We start from the raw sequence: 11,676 nt of genomic DNA, 5'->3' as shown, positions 1-11,676 counted from the left end.
TAGCGCATTTTGAAGTACAACAACTGGTCAGGGATTCCAATTTGATGACCAAAGGTACGAAAATAAAAAGTCCGATGTGGCACTGACTTCACTGGAATACCCATCCATCCAGTTTAGCTTAAAGTCTGAGTTCTGTCTGCAGCCCAGAGGATCAGTACAGGTGGCAGCACGGTGGCCAGAACGTTGCTTGTGACGTGTTGATCCTACTAAGATGTAACCTTATGGAGAAATTTGCTGTTAATTGACATAACCCGCAAGTGTACAGAAACCTGGATTTATTTTGGCCTACATAATGCACTGTTAGTTATTCCCAATAAGCACAAGGTGACACCAGGTGTTACAAGGCTGAACAGATTTTGGCAGCCCTTCATTATAGATTTTTAGCAAAGTACCTGACCAAGAACTAACTGGAATCTGTATACAAATGTGAAACATGTCTCTAGTTGCACGCGCGACCTTTTGGAAACAGTTTTCGTTGGTCCGTGTGTACCGCCTTGCCCTACCGATGAAACGAAGAAGACCTTCGCATCGGTGTTATTTATTAGAAAATGTCAACTGAACAGTTGCAGACTATTGGTCAGGAGCGCAAAACTCGCATATGCATCTTGTTTACGAAAACTGAATATCCATCTTTTCCTTGAACGCGTCTTCCTAAACTTTCTTGGATATTCATTGACTGTTACTCAGTTGCAAGCAAATGCTACAGAGCGACTCCACATGCTCCACAACAGATCTAACTTTTCAGGGGACGCAAAGCTGATTTACGATAAAACATACTACTCGCATGCACCCCATCAGTAGTATCACCGTCACACCGATATTGCCACCCAGTAAAATCACAGCATTATCGTATACATGGGCTTTCAACCTCGAATAGAACGGCTGCTTTTGATAAGAATTAGAGGGTGCGATATATACATAACTGTGCATTTGTGGGCACTTGGAGAATCCTGTCGGTGGTCAAAACCTAATCAGATTGCAAGGTGTGACCATCGTCGGCTGACATTTCACGACCCACAATCCTTCGGCTATAGAGCTGATGTGTGCTCTGTGGGCAGCTTGGGTGCCTCCAAACCAGGATGACCGCATCGACGTCACAAATCTGGCGAAAACACTCCGGAAAAATTACCGTCTCAATTAGAAACACAAGACGTGCACAATCAGTAGTCCTTGGGCCAACTAGCATATTTAGGGGAACGTGGAAAACGGGAAGTTTCAAAACTCTAGGAAGGTTGTGTAAGTTGACAGGGGTGTGGGATCGCATGAGGTTTTGTGTCAGATTCAAGGAAGCCCACAGAAAAGTCTGAGGTGTTTGGTGGAGCAGTGTTTCTTTACTTCTGAAGGAGGGGTCCACATCTTCATAGGGATGCTTTGGGCTTGGTAACAACCGCTTTAGTTCTAAAATGTCATGCACAAATAATGACGAAACAATATGACCGAAATAGCCCAATGAAATCTTTGTAATGTACTACTCATAAGGTTGCTGAAAATCCGTCGACAGCCCACGATTGGTTTCGCTCATTTTGGTGCTCATCAGGTAGGCGCAGCCCCCGAGTTTCCGTCAACATTATGTTCTACTTGAAACCTAATTGCACGAATTTAGCGAATATACACTCATTTGCAAATTAATTTGGTGAGCCTCTCGAAAAAAAAACAAATTAGTTTGCAAATGAGTGCATATTAGCCCAATGAAATGTTTTCTTACGAGGACTCTCAGTGATTATTGATTAGCATTCCACGATCCATACGCGTTCAAAATTCGCATTCTGGTCGCAGCTGAAATTTGAGACAAACAGTCCAGCAAACGGCCGCAAGCCTCACGGACCGATTGTTCAGTGTACCAGCCCAGAACATCAGCTCGCATCCGGGTAGTAGTCTGGAGTTCTATTCAAGCTATACAGTGACACTAAATACAGTCTCACTATCGTAGAAAAGTGCTCTGTCACTGTACACTATAAGGACAGCATCACTAGTGCAAAAGAATTTCCAAAAACGATCGGGATCATTAGCACCAAGTTCTTGCTGGAGCACAGATTCGTAGTGACGCATTTTCCGTTCTTTCAGGATTTGGTTCAACGTGGAATGAGAAAGTAGACAAAGAGGCATTCAAAAGCACACGCACTTTAGCACGGAGTTGCGTTGGTCGGTAGCCAGCACGCCACACGGAATAGTTGACGGCCCGATCAGGGTCTCTTGGTCGTGCCAGCGACGGACTGCGCAGTATGAAAGTCGCGTGGTGTGATTTAGTACTCTAGGCATCAATCGTAAACCCCGCATTAAAAGTCCTCTTTCTGACCGTTCAATTTCGTCGTTTCAGTCAAGTCTAATCCAACTAGCTGCAAACTGCGTTCTTATTTGTGCTTCAAAGATGATTCAAGTAATATAAAGTTTTTAGTTCTTTTTGTCTAACTTACATCCCGAACTGTAGTTGGCCGATATTTCACACAGAAATGCGACCCAATTTTTAGCACTGGTTTTCTGTATTCTAAGGTACATATTCTTTGGACTTTTGTAACGTAAGAACACATATACATAATGCACGACTCATAAGGTTGCTGAAAACTCTTCGACAGCCCACGACCGGTTTCGTCCTTCTTGGGGCTCATCAGTTAGGCACAGTTCCCGAGTTTCCGTCAACCCTATGTTCCACTTGAACCCAAATTTTTCAAAAGCTTCATAAACGAGTGATTCAAATGGGTTCCAAGTGAGTCTCCCGAAGAGACAAATTAGTTTGCAACTGGGTGTATTTGAGTAATATATACAAGCGTTTTGTGAATTATCACGCAAGAACAGCATGATCTCATTGAAGTTTAAAAAATTAATTGACGTTTGTTCCTACTAAATGGCATCTGAGTAGATAAAGCAAACGGCAGTTTGGTGATTTTTGGAGGTGCGAAATTCGTTGGCTCAGGTGGGGATTGAAGAGTGACATCCAGCAAGAGGGTGGTTATTACATGTAAGAAGTCCACGAACTTTTCCTCATGACCGGCTGAAGCCGGATGGTAGCCCGTTTGCGAATAATACATGCCTATAATTACCACATTTTACAAAGATCATTGAAAAAACGTTTGCCCAACGAACAGACAAGACAGGGCGTGATGAGGGAACCACTAGCGACTTAAAGATTGATTCGTCAAATACAATTAGTCCACTACACAAACAAAATAAGTTTTCATTCGAAAATTTGTTTTGGATCAAATTTTTCACAGACAACGATTTATTTTCTAAAATCAATATTCAGTTGACTGAAAAAGGCACATCCTGGCGTGCAGTGGATACTCATAAGTAATATCTAGAGCGATTGAAAAATTAGCACTGAAGTGCAGAAGAATTCAGTCGGCAAGAACTGACTTTATCAGGTTAGCTAAATACAAGAATTTCGGGCAGATGGAAAACACAAAAAATGAGCGAAAAATAAATCTTGGAACTAGCCAGCAAATGTCGTCAGTTCTGTATAATGGGTAAACAACTTGCGTAGGCCAAGACCGCTGCAAACTCATTGTTGCATTTGGAAGGCATCTGAACTTGTATCGCTCGAAAACTGCGTTCAAAAGACTAGAAAGGTGGCCGTGCTAAACTGGCCGAAAAATATGAACGAGCCCTGGAAAAAATGAAACAGCGTCGGAAAGTTTTTTTTACCACGAATTGAGCTGAATATTAGGAGCAAAACTATTCGTTGCGGCAACTTCAAAACGGTTAAAATTGTTTCCGCGGTGCTTAACAGGTCATTAGTGCACTGGATTTAAACGGAATAGATATAAAATCAGGTGAAGGTACACGGTGATAACCAGATATCTACTCTTGTTCATAGTTCAGAGGGACCCTGCTTTTATAAGGGTATATAATAACAGTGGCTGCCAAAAAATAAGGAACATGGCACTTGGTGAGCAAGTAGTATTCTATACATGGTAGTAAGGCTTCAAGGTGTTTTAAAGTGAATTCACCATTGAAACAACAGAAATACTCTTGTTGTTCCAAACAACTCATAATTTGCCGGATGTTCTACTCCAATTCATTGTAAAATTCTTTTTGACCGGTGATAGTTCTCATCTCATTGTGAACGTTTGGTGTAAAGTCCAGTAAACTGTGTTTATTAATCAGCCTAAACATTGATAAAAAGGTCGTTTGTACAGACGTAATTCACTACTCACAAGGTTGCTGAAAATTTCTCGACAGCCCACGACCGGTTTTACCCTTCTTGGCGCTCATCAGGTGGGCACAGTTCCCGAGTTTCCGCCAACCTTGCGTAGACTTCAGGCGACAAATGTTATGGTTAGATTGCTATGCTGTGTCAACTCCGGGTCTTTCAGTTCCGGATTATACCAGATGCAATGAATGCAGCTTAATGAGGCATGTGCGCGGAAACTTCATACCACATCAGCTGATACCAACCCGGCGCTGACCGAATACCGGGTCAAACTATCGATAGACAAGGGAAGAAGTTGAAATTAGATAATCTTTCGAGGTCTTTCGACGAAGCAGGTGATTACGGAGATGGCAGCCCCTTGAGGCCAATTGACTATTAATCAATCAATCAGTCGGTTGATAATAACAATCCATAATAATCAATAATTACTGTTTTTAGGCCTGTCCTGTGCGGTCGGAAAGATCTAAGGGTTACCCTGAGAAAAACTTGATCCCTCTGATCGGTCACGTTGTTTTACTAACGTACATGCTGTGAGCTGCGCTGTTTTATGTAGCCTTTGCTGTTTTGCGCCTTTTGCCATGGAAGAGACTGTACGAAATTAATTTGTCCAGCAACGTTGTTGTTCATGGCGCTTCGAATTCACGGTCTCATTAGAACAAAATTCATATAAATCTGATGAACGTTTTCCGTTATACTGACTCGTTGTTGATATGGGCAATTAGTGTCCGGAATGGAAAAAAGTGTACTGACTGATGAAGTGTGGAATACTAATTTACTTTTTCCGATGAAATTCGGTCTGTAGGTATCACCAGTACGAATTTGTGGATGCTCAGACAATCATCAAAAGTAGGGTAGACATTTCTCCAAAAATCACCACCTTTTTACCATTACTGGGTTTCGAAGCCTCGGTAAGTTAACGCGCTTTTCTGTCGATGAGTGCTATTTTTACGGGATTCTAACTGTTAGAGGCTGAAAATTACTGAAAATTCTTCAGCAACCTTGTGAGTAGTGCGTTATGTACATACACGTATCGCGATATCTCAACTATCGTAGCAACCGAAACATGAGACGTCCTGGTGCAGCACATTCAGTTGCATGGAAACATCACAAACGAGAGATTCAGCTGGGTTCCAGGTGAGTCTCTCGAAAAACCAAATTTATTTGAAAATCAGTGCATCTCGCTAGGGTCGAGACCGGTTGTGAGATGTCAAATCCTATTCAGCAACCTTGTTAGTAGTGTACTACGCCTATACATGTAGCGCGATATCTTTGAACATTCTACTAACTGAAACGTGAGGCAGCCTGGAGCAGCACATTCAGTCGCCTGGAAACACCACAAACAAGAGACTCAGTTGGGTTCTGGGTGGTTTTCCCGTTGAAACCAAACTGGTATGCAAATGACTGTATTCTACCGATCCATGTTAAGTTTGTTTCCTAACTTGTTGGGGTGAACTGTTCATCAGAAACGCCTAACTGAAATTCCCTCCAAAAACACGTTCCAAAAGGAGCTGAGGGATTTGGTCTAACGGCAAACGTTATAATGTCAGCGCTATAGAATCGCAGCGCAATGACCTCAGATTATATTCAATGGGGTTGAAAATTCGTAAGTTTCTCAAAATCAGTTCATCCGGGTGAAGTTTGTTCTTTCATTAGGCAGTAATATGCCTTTTCTAAGGAATGAAATATCTGGTCTCACATGCCTTGAAAGATGGAGTAGCAGTCAACTGTGTCCCGGAAGTAAAATTTAAGGGAGATAAAAAAACTTCAGGCTTTAAAGACGCCGGCACACGAATACCAAAAGCGAAACTTCAAGCAATAAAAGCTGAATAGAGATCAACTCAAATTATGCTCAGATGTTATACAACTCACATGAATCATGAAATGTTACGTCTTAGCTCGGAAAAAGACGATTATTTCGCTACGGGTGTTTTCGAACTTATTAGGCGATAGTCCATCTAGAAAATTTTATCTATTAAGCCTGTTTCTACCCACATGAATACTTTGTAAGTTAAGTCGATTGTCGTCATCTCGGAACCAAATTTCACCAGCAGAAACAGAAACCGTTTGAAAGGTACATCCTATAAAATCACTACTGTGAAGTTCTCACCTGACAATTCTAACTCTTGTCAATGTTTTGGTCTCACCTTCGCGGGGAGTAGAAAGCCCCGGTGTTATAAATCGCATGTCCTCTATTACGCAAATTGACGTTGGTTAGCGACGTAGAAATTATAAGGGTGAATACATCTACTTCAGCACGGGTCAGTGTTCAAACTTCCCGAAAATACTGCAAAGGGTTTGAATGATTTATTTAAAAAAAATTTCTTGTATTTTGTGACGTTTTGTCCACTTGTGTGCCGCATTCTGTTGTTGTTCAGCAACCACGACAACTACCACTCCAACAACAAGTAAGGGTTAGATGGACCATTTCGTTGAATTCTAAGTTGAATGTAATGCTCCCAGTTTATTTAGCTAGATTGTCTATTTATTTGTTCATCGATTGTGCACGCTGAGTTTAGTAGCTTTGAGATTTTGTAGGAAGAGAACTATTTTCATTCAAGGTGAATCTGAGATCACAGTTTTTGGTTTTCTCAACTCTACCAGACTTGGTCACCCGAACCCAGTAACCCACAGATCTTCTTCACACATCATAGTTTCATCCTTTAGTGCACAGTTGACGGCCATAATACAATTCAGAAGGTATGTGCGCTAATAAAAGATTTACTACGGTTGACAGTGGTGGATTGAAACACGTATAAAAATAAATGTACTGCGGAATGGGAGCAAGTTAAAAGAGGGACTTATCGTCTGTGAGTCCCTTGGTGAAAGTACGGACGGCGGGAACGTGTTTTCTCTGTGTTCCATAATTGTCCGTGGGCTTGTGGAGAGTGATTTACGTCCTGCTCCCCACGCGCGCGAGCCTGTGTGTGCTGACTGTGTTAGGTTTCCCCATAAGTAGGTCCGTTTGCGTGTACATGGGGGTGCCAGCACATGGGTTGTTGCTACGCTGACTAGACGGTACAGACAATGGATGTCCGATGAGTCACCTTAATGTGACGTGGTTTGTGAGTATGAAAAAAGACAAGTCTCGTGATCCAGTGAGCGACTGTGAGCTGAACAATCAAGTATGTGGGTGACCGGGTAGCTAAAAATCCTTGTTGAGGGATATCGCCAAAGTTAATTTTAAGAATCTCTTGGGCGATTAAACTGCAGGAAACTAGTGCTCAATCCGCGCCATCACAACGCACTGCTTGGTACTGGAGAGCTTGTGACGTAAAAAAAGACCACTTGTATATAGTAGGTCTTGAAACTTTTCAGCTATTTCCCATTTAGAAGCAAGTGATTTTAGCTAATTTAATTGATTTGTCGCACTGGACATTCATACTTCATTCCAGTAAGTTAGGTAATTCTTTGTTTTTCCATATGCTTCCTAAAAAATATTACTGCTTAAAAGTTTCTGAAGCGGAGCCTAGTGCTCATCTTTTTGAGCCAAACTGTTCTAGCATTCAGACGTTTGTCAGTTGAACAGTTTTGTTGTTTGCAAACTCAAGTTCAAAGAATTTATCAGTTCGATCTGGCTGCAGAGTTTGGATTTGAACACGTTAACCCAGAGGCAGACGATGCAAATATTTGGCCCAATGTTGTTGCTTAAACCTCCTGCTTTATTTGTATTCTACTAGATTGACTCTGAGTTGACCCCAGGTTGACTGTTGAATGATGTCCCGATATTCAGTAAAGCTGTAGTAACCAGTCGATTTCGACCGACTGAAGCAGAGTAGACTTCAGTAGCTTGACCATCAAACCCAAATTCCAGTTATGTTCAGAGCCTCAGAACCATTGTTTTATACAAATTGATGTTTTGGTGACAAAACCGATTGGTCCTTATGGAAAATATTAGTATTCCGCATCATTTAATTGTTCGTTGCATTGGTTTAGCTTCAGAAATACTTCTGCCCCTTGAAGTTTACTCTCTAGTCAACAGTTCTACTCGCACATTATGGAGAAAATTCTTCTGAGCAATGCACATTGATCTAAGTGGGCCTAGACGGTCTTGTGAGGGCGAGATGGCTCAAGTGGTTGGAGCGCGAATTTACTGACCGGAAGGTCCCTGGTTCGAACACGACTTCTACCTCTCGACTTCCGCTGTCTAGGCTTGGGCAACCTGGCAGTATTCCAGCCCTCGTGCTTCCTTCGGGTAGCATGGCAGCTAGGCACCGGAAGGTGTTACAGCTGAGAGGAAGAGAGAAACGGTCTTGTCCATTTTATGTTAGTTCTAAAACTAGGTTGAATGACAACTTTATCAGGGATTGCCGTGACGCGATTCCAATCGCGCTGTCCCTCTCATTACATTATTTGCTTTTTCGCTCTTCCCAAACTGAATTGAGTCCTTCAAACTAAGATATCGGGAGTCACAATTCGCTCTTAGTTCACTGATCCCAAACTGTTTCACTCCTTACCCGGTTCTGAGTTACCAGTGTTTCTATCCGATTGTACGGTCAACGATGATGATGATGATGATGTTCTCACTGTGTGTTTCCAAGACAAGCATATAAGTCTTCCGGTTTTGATCAGTTATCTTATTGGATAATTCGAGGCGCAGCACTAAACTAAGGGTAAACAAGTATTCTCATTTGTGCTACGCACCGGAAACAATTCAATGAATGTTCCTACATCGCCTAGCCACAACAACAACAACGACAACCACGACAACACCACCACCAACAACAACAACAACAACAAGTACGTCAAGGTCACAACAACCATTGGTTCATATATGTGTACGTCTTTTAAGTTATCTGTCCTGTCCTCTTGTTTTCGGTGTACGACATTTGTTGGCTAAATTCGGGGAAGACTGAATTTCTTTATTTTCAGCAATTCACTGAGCAGTGTCTGTTGCAGTAGTCTGACCAAACAAGGCAACACAGTCAGATGCGCTGGACTCCACTGGCTAGACCAAACATTTGGCGTCAGAGACAGGCCAACAGCTATATTACACTTCAAGGAAGCATTCTCTCTCTTAACTCGTATATAGCACCTTGGATTCAGGGTAGCTTGTTACTAAACACAGACTCAGTTTAACCACATATTCAGATGCATGTCCCCTCTGAGTTATGAAAGTTGGAGCGTCATTGGAATAGAAGTATACTCCTATTTTTCGAAATACCATCTGGTATCTGAGCCTGCTGTCTGATATGCTTTTTAGTTGTGTCACACGTTTGATAGCCTGCTCACCTGTCACCCACTACCATAAACGGAACTTACTGAGCACGTTTGAGGATAAAGCGTTTTGGTTTCCCATTAATAGCAGTTAGATCTGACACCTATTTTTTGGGGGTAATTCGTTGATACGTCGGGATAGTGGACGAAATCAACTTCGACAGTGATCGATCTGGGACTTTCCAAACTGCGGGGCCCATTTTCTCCTTGTTGGTAAAAACCCATCTCAAAAAAATCAATCTCAGTGGGGTTCGTTGAAGCCTCCTAGGATTAAGGCCATCTGTCCAGGGTTTTTAATGAATTGGCGAATAAGATGCATTCGCCTGTTCGTATGCTTAGCTCTGAGGAAAAGTCGTTTCACCAGATGAGTGAAACTTCCCTCGGAGAGGTCGTCACTTGAGGAGCCAGCCAATACTTGATCACGTGATGGGGTTTCCGTGACTGCGGGACGACTGACGCTAGGGACTAAATGAGACCTAATCACACCACTGATGGGTTATTTGTAGCCAAACGGTTAGGTATTTAACTAACGGATGACGGTCGCGGGTTCCAAACTCTGAGTTTCGTGGGACGCTCACTGGTGATGATTCCTAACAAAAATGAAACACTTGCGCAGTGTTTATCGGCCTTTCAGAACAATTTGCTACACCAACAAGACAAAACCTCTTGGAAATTCGAATTTACTTGGGTGATCTCTTAACCGTGGATAGATAAATAGACAATACAGATTCTGCTTCTTGCGAAAGCATCAGTTAGCTGATTTGAAGGGTCTCCGCTCTCTAGCTGCACCATCTTCGCGCATCCGGAGACCAGTAAGGAAAACTCGGATTCCCTACCTGGAATATACATCCACGTGACCGCCAGACACTATTCGATTAATCGATCAATCGTCAACCGCAAAAACAATGCATGAATGATATATGGTTGCATGGATGAGCGTTTTATTATTTTCTTTCAGTTTTAAAAGTGGTGAAACAATGTGCACTGGTGAACATGTTGTTATCTTTGTTACTATGGTTTTGAGTTTCTTTTCCGTGCTTCAATGGTAACAAGATGGCACTCGGCTGATTAAAATGTTACCTTCGAATGTGATCATTCGGAGGAAAACCGATAGTTTTATTCACTCAAAATACTTCATAACATTAGGAGATTTTACAGCTTGTTTATCGTTTTAGTCAGTGCATACAAACTTTGTATAAGTTGGTTAGTTTCAGCAGCTGGCCAAACGTTTGAGAACAACAACGTATCGACCAGATTTTGAGGTTTCAGCATATTGCTGAGAGATGTATTGGTCGTGTTTGTAAGGATATTTTGTTTCTAGTGTGTTCCGCTGATTCAAGCTTTACCTGCTTTACCACACGCAGCTTCTGTGAAATTTGGCAAAAAACTACGTTATAAAATAGATCTCGGCTGATATCGTAAAAATGATGTGATCCCTGGTATGTGGGATCTTTAAATCAACTGTCATAAATCTTTGTGACTATGAATCCATGAGTTTGTGGCAAACGTTTCTCGATGATGTGTAGGAACCTTGGTGACTTGAGTGAGTCAATCCCTTGCTGGTCTGTTCGGCAAGGATTGCGTTCATAGAGTTCCCTAAGCGTATCTGATAACACGGATTTGACTATTTTTAGCAGTTCTACTTGTATGTAACCATTCGAATGTGAGTAAATCATAGCGCAACGCACTAAAAATTCTAAAACGGCTAATCAAACCTTCAAACAACATGCCTAATTAGGGATATCGAATATGTGAGCTGAAATCGATTTGAGAAAGTTCCTCTCCAAATACGAACGAACCACACGATTAGTGATGGTGGCGAATGGTGTATGAGCTACGAAGCTCCACGAGGAAATAACCACCACGTGACCATCAGCCATGTATTCTTAGATTGATGTGGTTGCGTTGTGAATCACGCGACCCTGAAATTAGTAGAAATTGACAGTGAAATAAAACTTCTAGATTCAGCAAGACAAATCGAAACTCTACGGTCGAAAATTTTATATTGTTTCATTTTGGGCGTAATACCAATGTGGAAAGTGATTAAAACTTTGTGGAATTACAACACAAAGAAATAAGTATTTACACAAATGGATCAGGTAAAAAAGGCGAGGGCAGAACCACACGAAGTCTCCACTCGATTGCATTGTGATTCCAAAAACAGAATTCCTGATATTTGTTAAGTCAGAATGCCTATTAGCTGGGTGGAAAAATGTGGATCACCTGAACATTCGACTAGCGGTTTTGAAGACAACTTGATTAAACAAGATTAAACAAACAAACAAACGCTTTAATCCGATTATACGCGAACTCGT

The sequence above is a fragment of the Opisthorchis viverrini genome (genome assembly GCF_000715545.1).
Source record: "Opisthorchis viverrini unplaced genomic scaffold opera_v5_191, whole genome shotgun sequence".
Classification (NCBI taxonomy): Eukaryota; Metazoa; Platyhelminthes; class Trematoda; order Opisthorchiida; family Opisthorchiidae; genus Opisthorchis; species Opisthorchis viverrini.
This window is presented reverse-complemented; position numbering follows the sequence as displayed.